The 9714-nt window shown below is 42.7% G+C and overlaps 1 pseudogene; it reads right to left on the bottom strand.

The window, feature by feature from the left end:
* Positions 1-1093: 1093 nt before the first annotated feature.
* Positions 1094-1211, bottom strand: LOC126476794 (5S ribosomal RNA; annotated as a pseudogene).
* Positions 1212-9714: the final 8503 nt, after the last annotated feature.

The following is a 9714-nucleotide window of genomic DNA, read 5'->3' as shown; positions in this document are numbered from 1 at the left end:
CGGCAACTGTTGTTGCAGGAAAGCTGGACAGGAGCGGAAATTACTAGCGAACAAGTTAACTCAGTATACAGAAGATTTACTTAACTTGTAATTCTGCAAGCTTATTAAGACTGACTACAAGTAATGCAGCAAGAAATAGTCCAACTCTTGCGACAGCAACAAGGATGAGGTTCTCTGAACTAAAGCACTGACGATGACGTCGGAGACGTGAATAGTTGACATCTGTGTAGCGTCACGTGGTGAAGAGGCTCCAAGTGCGAGCGGCTGTTTGGCTGCCGCTGGCCGTCTTGTATTGCCGTGAAAAGAGGACGCTCGAGGTACGCAGCTGCTAGAGAGCCTATATAGGGAGAGTGTGGCCAATCGGCCCGTGGCCGCCATGTTTTTACCAGATTGCGCGCGGGACGTGCAATCAGGTAGCAACGCAAGCAGAAAGCTAGCCACTTCACGAGTAAATTAAGGCATGTGTTTGACGCATCAGACCAAAACCGATCCTCTAGCTTAATACTCGGTACATGATTAAAACAAATGCCATTCGTCTATGTTTATAAAGGCCTAATAAATTTGTGAGCTAATGGAAGTGTCGTGAAGCAATGCGTATATCTGCCGAATTTCAACAGCTGTATTTTATGATGCTATATAAACATTGACAGCTGATTTATAAGAAAAAGAAGTTACATTTAATGTATCTCGGAGTACATGATGCTATTTCAGATTTTTCCTTGCGGATATTCATCGCTGAAATTGCTGAACTCCTGTGTCTTTCCGTCCCAACATAATGCATTTTAAGTGTGTGTCGATCTTATAACATTTTCTTATGCTGGCAAAACACGTCATTCTGTACACGCTTTCAAGAACTCTGTACCACAGAAATCGGAAAAATATAAATACTTAGGTACTCCGTCTTCAGGCCACGAGTGGCCTACCGGGACCATCCGACCGCCGTGTCATCCTCAGTGGAGGATGCGTATAGGAGGGGCGTGGGGCCAGCACACCGCTCTCCCGGTCGTTAGGATGGTATTCTTGACCGAAGCCGCTACTAGTCGGTCGAGCAGCTCCTCAATTGGCATCATGAGGCTGAGTACAGCCCGAAAAATGGCAACAGCGCATGGCGGCCTGGATGGTCACCCATCCAAGTGCCGATCACGACCGACAGCGCTTAACTTCGGTGATCTCACGGGAACCGGTGCAGCCACTGAGGCAAGGCCGTTGCCTCATAAAGACTTGGGTACTCTACTGAAACAGCAGAAAGTAATTAAAATAGGTAACTGAATATCCGAACGATAATTATAATTTACAGGAATGTGAATAGCCAAGACTACAGCGCCAAGTGCGAGTCGCTAGTCGGAAGTACGTAGACTTAGGGCTCCGTGTGCACGTTAAGACAATCGTGTCACTCAAGAGCCATTAAAAGTCTAGAAAATAACTTTTAAAGAAAACCTGGATTGAGGAGGATTCCAACTCACGACCTTCGGATTACAACGAGCATCATAAATCCATCTTCACTTCGTTTTTGCACCCAACAACGGAGCAACCAGGCATTCCTCTTGACTGTCCTTAATGATTTTGTAATTCATATTATTAGTGACATTCAGTAAATCACTTTAAATAAAAATTTTGCCTCTATAATTGCTGTGAAGTTCTAAAAGCATCGTCATAGATACGACCAACAGAGTGACTGTAAGATAATTTACGTAAATAGAACCGACAGAGAACATGCAAAAGTCCTTCAATACCTACCGTATTACAACCTGTACACAATTGTACAACGAAATTGGCGTTCGAACCGTTGAACAGAACCAATAGTACAGAATCCCACATAGTATCTATTTATACTCGTACCAAATCAGCGTCTGTTTGGTAAAAACATGGCGTCTTCGTCTCTCAGCCAATCAGCGACGCTATCACCATTGTCCACTCTCTCCCTCTATATAGGCTCTCTAGGAGCTGCTGGAGGCATGGCTTAACCTGTGCGCCCCATTAAGAGTCCGCGCGACTGCTATCGGCATCTGACGCAAAATTTCATTTCCATTCCCCACTTTATGACGTTAGTAGGGTGGTATCGATATGTAATATCACAAATCTGATTTATACGGAGTTTTTTTTTCTCGCAAGGAGAAACCAATATAAATTGGTTTCATTTTACCCGTGATGGATACGAGGCCGCACTTGTTAAAATTAGTGTTAAAATGTAGGTTCAACCACCCTCCCCAATGAAAAATTATGCTACAAAAATGTTATAAAAATTTACAAAACACTCCATCGACCAACACTTGAATATTTATCGTCAGTATCGGAACGGTTCGTGATAAGACTGATGGAGGAAATAGAAACGAAGCAAAGAAGGGCAGCGAGTTTCGTTATAAATTAATTTTGTAAGCCGAAAGTGTCACAGGGATGATCAACGAACACCAATGGTGACCGCTCCCATGAGAGGCGTTCTGCATCACGTTATGGTTTATTGTTAAAGTTCCGTGAACGTAAGTTCCTAGAAGAGTCAACCAATATAGGACGGAAAGAAACAGTGCGAAAATCTTGAAAGGGTATTCCAGGATAGGTTCTGTTGAGAAATAATTCTTCAGAAAGAAGTTCGGTACGTTGCGCCGTTCCCAAGTTAATTAGCATTCAAATTAGTCAGTCAACCCGTTGCATGCGCAAATTCAAGCGGCCAAACAGTGTCGCCAAACGCGTCCTTTGTTTGGTTTCCTAAAACCGAACAGGAGAGCAATACAAATATCGAACATGGGACGGTAGTAAGGATCGAACCAGAGCCAAAGGCTGAGCTGTCTTGTGCATTACCATCTACGCCATGAGAACAATTGACACTAATTTTATCTGCAGGCCGCTTGTATTTCCTCGCACAATGACCTGATTGGCTGACTCCAATGCTAATAAACTCCGGAGGGGCGAAACGTATCGATTTTTTTCCCAACAATAATTTCCCAGCACAACCTATCCTTCAACACTGTTCTAATCGTGTCAGACTAGTTCTCACCACCCTGTAATTGCACCCTCGTACGTCTATTTCGCGTAAAGATCAGGAAGGTAAAATTAGGAACATTCGAGTCCTCACGGAGGCTTATCGCCAATTGCTCTTCCCGCGAACTATTGGCGACTGGAACAGGGAAGGGGCGAAGTGACAGTCGAGCACAAAGCATTCTTCGCCATACACCGAAAGGTAGCTTGCGGATTATAGATGTAGATGAAGATATAACGGTGAAAGCGATAAAGAAAAAAATTAAACAAGGTCAATAAAAATTCGTGGTCGTTTCCCCTGTGATCGTGTTATCCTAAACCGTGTTCAACTTCTCTCGTCCAGTTGGTAAAATAAAGGAGGAGATCAGTGTTTAACGTCCCGTCGACAACGAGGTTATTAGAGATCGTCGGTAAAATAAACTAATACATAATACACTAATACTTTCTGCGAATAAAGTCAGTGCCACTTAACGGCTATTTGCGTCATCAATCCGTATGGCTACAGGAAGGGCACACCCGGACACAAGCACATATGTAGCACTACTGAGCACTTCGTGTGCATAATCGAAAAATCAAAAACACTCTCACCAAAGATCAATGATGGCGCTGCAAGGGAGTTGGAATCTCTTACGATTTACTTTCAGAATGAAACACAATTTATTTATATTAAGATAGGCCCCAAAAGCAATGACGCCAGTGAATTTGAAAAGGAATAATCTATAATCATCAGTAATCAGAGTTGATTCATGGTTCGGGCGATAGACTGTAGCGGAGGAAGAAACGGCGCAGGAGTGGCAGTCATATGTGCCGTCAGCACGTCCTCTGCAAAGGACGTTAGTGCTACTGGACTCCGGTAGTAATCATTACCCCGTATTGACGGTTGTGAACTTGTGGCCATAAGCAGCAGCAGCAGCTGAACTAATTCCACTGAACAACGAAATAGGAACAATAACAGGCATTGCCTGCACGCGCTTTGGATAGTACGTCAGTGTCGATCAACTATGGTATTAATCCTCAGTCCATATCAACGGAACTACTGAATCGATACGGCCTAAGACCCGAATCATCAGAGAATGTGCCAACAGCGTGTATCACCGCATTTCTTCAGCTGCTAAAGTATGGGGTCACTCATGCGTTGGCATCGTCCACGGATTTCTATGACAGGTAGGAGGTTTGTGAGGCAGGGCTGTAACGTTGGTTTTACCTCTCGTTCAGAAGTTGATTGGTTCCGGCTGGTTACAGCTTCATTTCCAGAATTTCATGTTTGGAGAAAAATGCCTTGAGTAAACGAGGATACACAATAGCCACAAGTGTTACAAGCGTTACAAATGAGCGCGAATCCATCCAATCTGAACTTAAACATACTTACGGCAATTACCAGGATAAGACGTCAATTTATTTTTCAGTTATGAAAAAGGAATTGTTTCCGTTGATAAATGTCATATTTTGCTGTATTTTGACGTGATGCATCACTGTGACAGGTCCTGGAGCATCTTAAATATATGTTCTCCGTCGAATAGGAACATAATACCTCTCATTAAACACTCCCTACATCCGTTTAGTACCCGTCAGACATTCTTCACGAGGGGGGCATCTTCCCAATCGTGGCATTTCGTGGAGGAAATCTTGGGTCTCTGTGCCACCCACAATTTTGTTTTCGTTTTTCCTCCAAGCAATCGCACTCCATATTGATGTTACTTTGGAAATTTTTGGGGAGTAATGTAGCTTTTACTTCCAAATGAAGTTCTAAATTCGAATATGAAGTATATGTAATAAACTTTCTTATCATATTATGTTTACACTGAGTCATGTTCTCTAGAACTTCGCTAAATTCAATGGCAGAAAATTATTCATGCAGTTTTTATTTTCTGATTGCTCCTCAGTTTCTGGCATATTGCGTAGGTCATTGTTTAACTACGAAATATGTCCTTCATTCAAATTTGTGAGCCTATTGATTTTGATGAAAGAGCATAGAGAGAACGCGATAGATTCGTCCTGTATCATGAAAGCGACTCAGTAGGGCCCTGACTCGAAGAAAAATGTGACCAACGCTTTACCTGTGTTTAGAAAACTTCTTTAGCGTTAACTGTGTACATCGGTGCCCTTTTTCTATTCAGTATTCTGCCACACACTAACACAACTATGTTCAGGAAACCCGTTACTTCCCTTCCTCATGCCGCATCAGATTTGAGAAACATAGTCCCACACAACTTATGTATCGTCCATCTGTCAAGCAGAACAGGAAACTTGTAGAACGATCAGCAGGAGAAAAACTACTAAAGGCTGGCCACGACGTTCCATTGGTGTTCATGGTCATCGCACCATTTGGAGCTAAGTTGGAGCGGAAATGCAGTGAAAAACACACCGTCGTATACGAATAGTACAATTAATATCAAATCAGAATGGCAGTGCAAAAGTTGTAGACAGTGTTCCCAGGATCTAAGTTTTGAGGGAGGCAGGCGCAGGTCGTGGGATCTTACGCTAGTTTCGCATTGGGTGATGAAATACTGTTAACAATTAAGTCAGACAAGTCTGATTACAGTTTCTGGTGCTGAATATCCATTACGTGTTGCGGATTTCATCAAACCGATACTTTACCGATATGTCTGTCTGTTTGCTGGTACTTTATTCGAGTTCAGTTTGAAAAGACTTTTGTCTAGGTGACGGTGGCAGGTCCGGCTGCTTATTCTGCACCACGCTGAGTAGGCTCTTGCTGTGCCCTTCAGCACCATCACTGCTTTGAGATAGCTCTCCACTCTAGTCTTTCCTGTGTCGGAGTAACACTTAAATTTTTATTCTATATTATCAAATTCCTCTTTTTTCGGTATTTATATTTTATTTATTTTGGCCATCAGTAGTTTTTATTTTGCTTCCCAAGTAGAAAAATTCGTCTATGACTACTATTGGCTCATTCGTTATACTCTCACTATCGACTAATTTAATTCAACTAAATTTCATTACAATTGTTTTACTTGAAACTGATTTACAATATCTTTTTCAACACTCTGTCTTATCCAGATGGATTACAGTGTAACCGGCATATATTTCTTCTCCTTGAAATTTAACTTCCTTTCAAAATTTCACTTTTGCTTACTATACTGCTTGCTGACTATACAGATTGTATAACCTCAGGGATAGGTTACAAAACGTTTCTCACTATGTTCTCAACTACTGCATCCTGCTAGTATCCTTCAACACCTGTGACTGAAGGTACGTTTCTGCATAAGTTGTAGACAACCTTTCACTCACTGTATTTTATTCCTGCTGTCTCTAGAATTTCGAAGGACGTACATCAGTCAACTATGTGATAGGCTTTCTTTAAATGTATAAATGTTATAAACGAGGGTTTGCCTTTCCTCAATTTATCCCCTAAGATTAGGACATACTACTCCATGGAAAACAACAGTTCCAATCCTCTGGTTCTGACTAAGGTGTTGCAGAGGTTTCCTTTGCTGGCGAGTTAAGATCTCGAACCGCTGATTCCCTCCTACGTATCGTTAACGAGGAATCCCTTTCCCACATTAGCTTTCCTCTTCACAATATTGACTTTACGATGAGCCATTTCTCAAACATGAGCGAGGGTGCGTAGTTGCTGCTAATACTGATTAAGGGCTTGAAGAAACAAAACATCTAACAGCATCAGTTTCTTATTCACCTAGCGAGGAAGAAATCTGTGTACCCCGTCTGTTTGCGCCTACAGTTAATCACTGGTGCAAATTTGTGAACGTATTTTAAATTGCGTAGCGCGTAATTGAGGCGGATTGTGGGTACTGGTATGGTATTCCGACTTGTGGACTGTGAGAAACCGCCCAAAAACCTCATACAAGATGGCCGACCCACCGGAAATCGTCATTAATCCGAGAGGTGGATTCGAGTAGGGTCAGGCTCGCCTTCCGGAGTCCTAGAGAGGGTATTTAGTTTGCCCGCACACGTTATGGTCTGTTACCGTTCCGCCTGTCTATGTAGCGCGAGAAGAATGACTTATTAAATGCTGCGAGCTAAACTAGTCTTCTGGGTCCCAGCTTGAACGATAGGTAGGTGACTCAAAGTATACGGGGTGTTTATAAATTAGTTACACAAAAATAACCTTTAATTGTGAAATGGGTAAATAACTTACAGAAATATTTAACACTGCACAGAAAGCAGTATATCTTCAGTTTTACTCCCGCCCAACCAACACTGTTGATTACCGACGTTTCCACTAGTTGGCATGTGGAATCGTATAACGGTGTAGAGGGTGCACAGTACTGTTTATGACTTCTTGAATCCAAATCCTCTACTACGGTTCAGAGACAACTCACATCTAAATATCGCAAGCAATCACCTCAGTAGGAAACTTTTATTAATATTGGTGCAATCTTTCAACAGAAAGTGGCAGTGTATCGCATAGGACGCTGGATTAGGTTCGGCCAGCCATCTCTGACGCAGCAATTGAACAAGTTTGGAAGTCTTATTATCCAGATATATCAAAGAGACGTGCCTGCTAAGGACTAAATGTGCCTAGTGTTGCAGTGTGGAAGGCATTACGGAAACGCCTGTCATTCAAACCCTACAAATTGGTACTCTTGCAGACCATAAGAGAAAGCGACAAATAAAAACCAGATGAGTTTTGTGTAGAAATGTTTAACTAAATGTAGGCCGTTCTTAATAAAGTTTTGTTCTGTTACGAAGGCACCTTCCATACCTGTGGCAAAGTGAATCGGAATAATGTTAGGATATGGGGTGAGCAGAAAGAACGTCAAACAATGGAACAAATACGGAACCCGCCTAAGGTTGCTCTTTTTTTTGCGTTGCAAACAGTAAAAAATTCGCGATGATTTCTTTCTTTGCGAGTCAACTGCAACTAGCCTATCATACCTAGCGAGCTTGAACATTATCTAATGCCTCAATTACAACAGGATATGGGCATGGAATTTGTTTTCCAGCAAGACGGCGCGCCACAACATTATCGTGGTGAAGTTGTCGCGTATCTCCGTAGCGATACGCCGGCTTGGATCGGACGTCGTGGAACAGTATCCTGGTCACCAAGATCACCTGATTTAAACTCTCTCAAAAGAGAATATTCGCCGGCCGAAGATACAGAGCGGTTCTAGGCGCTTCAGTCTGGAACCGCGCGACCGCTACGATCACAGGTTCGAATGCTGCCTCGGGCATGGATGTGTGTGATGTCCTTAGGTTAGTTAGGTTTAAGTAGTTCTATGTTCTAGGAGACTGATGACCTCAGATGTTAAGTCCCATAGTTCTCAGAGCCATTTGAACCATTTTTGAAAGAATATTTGTTCCTCCGCTTCGGGGAAACGCCGAAGAGCTGCGACAACTGATATGAAAAGCAGTTGCCACTAAACATCAAGACTTGTTACATAGGATTTGGTTCTCAAACGTCAATAAACAGCAGAACAAAGCATAAAAAAGTAACTTTCGTATAAATTATCATTTCCAAGTAAGATATCTCGATGAAATTTGGAACATAAATACAAGGAACTTCTACTGCGTAGTACAGACGGTAACTAAAATAAATACGCAATGAGGCGAATATAAACGACACATTTATTCAAAGACAATAAAGTATCATTGCCAAGTAACATATGTCGATGAAACTTGGACCATAAATACAAGGAACTTTTACTGCACAGTACAGACGGTAACTAAAATAAATACGCAATGAGGCGAATATAACGACACTTTTATTCAAACACAATAATTACTAGCAGAATGAAGTCCTGCGATTCATGGTGGTCCCCTGGACGTTACAACTTCGGAAACGGTTCTTAATAGAATGTGTGATCATTTCGAACGCCAAGGCACGTACTGCCATATGCTCCCATTCTGGCCAAGACTAGTGAGGAAATCTAGTTGTAGGGGTGTGCATTCCTCAAGATATTTTGTGGCAGGGTGAGCCTACCCTCAACCAGTGCGGCTGACAACTGCTGGACAGTCATTGGAACAGGTGGACGTTGTGCAGTACGTCTCCAAAACGCATCCTACACATGCTTGCTGGGATTAACGTAGGTAGTACGGGCAGCGTGGTCAGAGCCGAACACATCCCTGAAACGATGCACGTGGTGAAGGAGTATGTTGTCATAGTAAAGTTGACCAGTGAGTGTTCATAGTTTCGGAGACTAGTAAGCCAATGCACACTATAACCTTGGACACCAAAACTATCATGCTCGACAGTGCTGGATGTACCCTCATGTGGCGACTGCTTGGAACACACAATGCACGCAGGAATATTGTCAACCATGATCCTTTTGGTGGGCCGGGTGCTGTGCTGTGGGGTGGCATAGCTTTGCACGGGTGTACTAACCTCCGTGGAACACTTCACGGCCAATATTTTTATGAAACCGTACTCCTTCCCCATTTACGTCTTTTCAGGGGCGCATTTGGCCATGACTTCTTTCTTATGGATGGCAGTGCGCGACCACATCGAAGAACTTAGGTGAAGGAGCTCTGGGAACGAGAGGATATTTAGCGAATTGACTGGCCTGCCCGTTTCCACGACATAAATCCCGTTGAGCATCTGCGGTATGCATTGGGGAGACGCATTTTCGAATGTGCAGGGGACCATAATGAATCGCGGTGACTACGACGTAATTATTGTCTTTGAATAAAAGTATCTTTGCTATTCGTCTCATTGCGTACTGTGCTGCAGCTCGTTCTACGTATAATTAAAGTTTCATCGAGTTGCATTACTTGGCATGACATATCATTGAAAAACTACTTCCGACTGCACTCCAGTGTATA

Source organism: Schistocerca serialis, chromosome 4 (assembly GCF_023864345.2).
Source record: "Schistocerca serialis cubense isolate TAMUIC-IGC-003099 chromosome 4, iqSchSeri2.2, whole genome shotgun sequence".
NCBI classification, from domain to species: domain Eukaryota; kingdom Metazoa; phylum Arthropoda; class Insecta; order Orthoptera; family Acrididae; genus Schistocerca; species Schistocerca serialis.
Note: the sequence above shows the minus strand (reverse complement) of the source record. Positions and strands in the feature narration are given on the sequence as shown.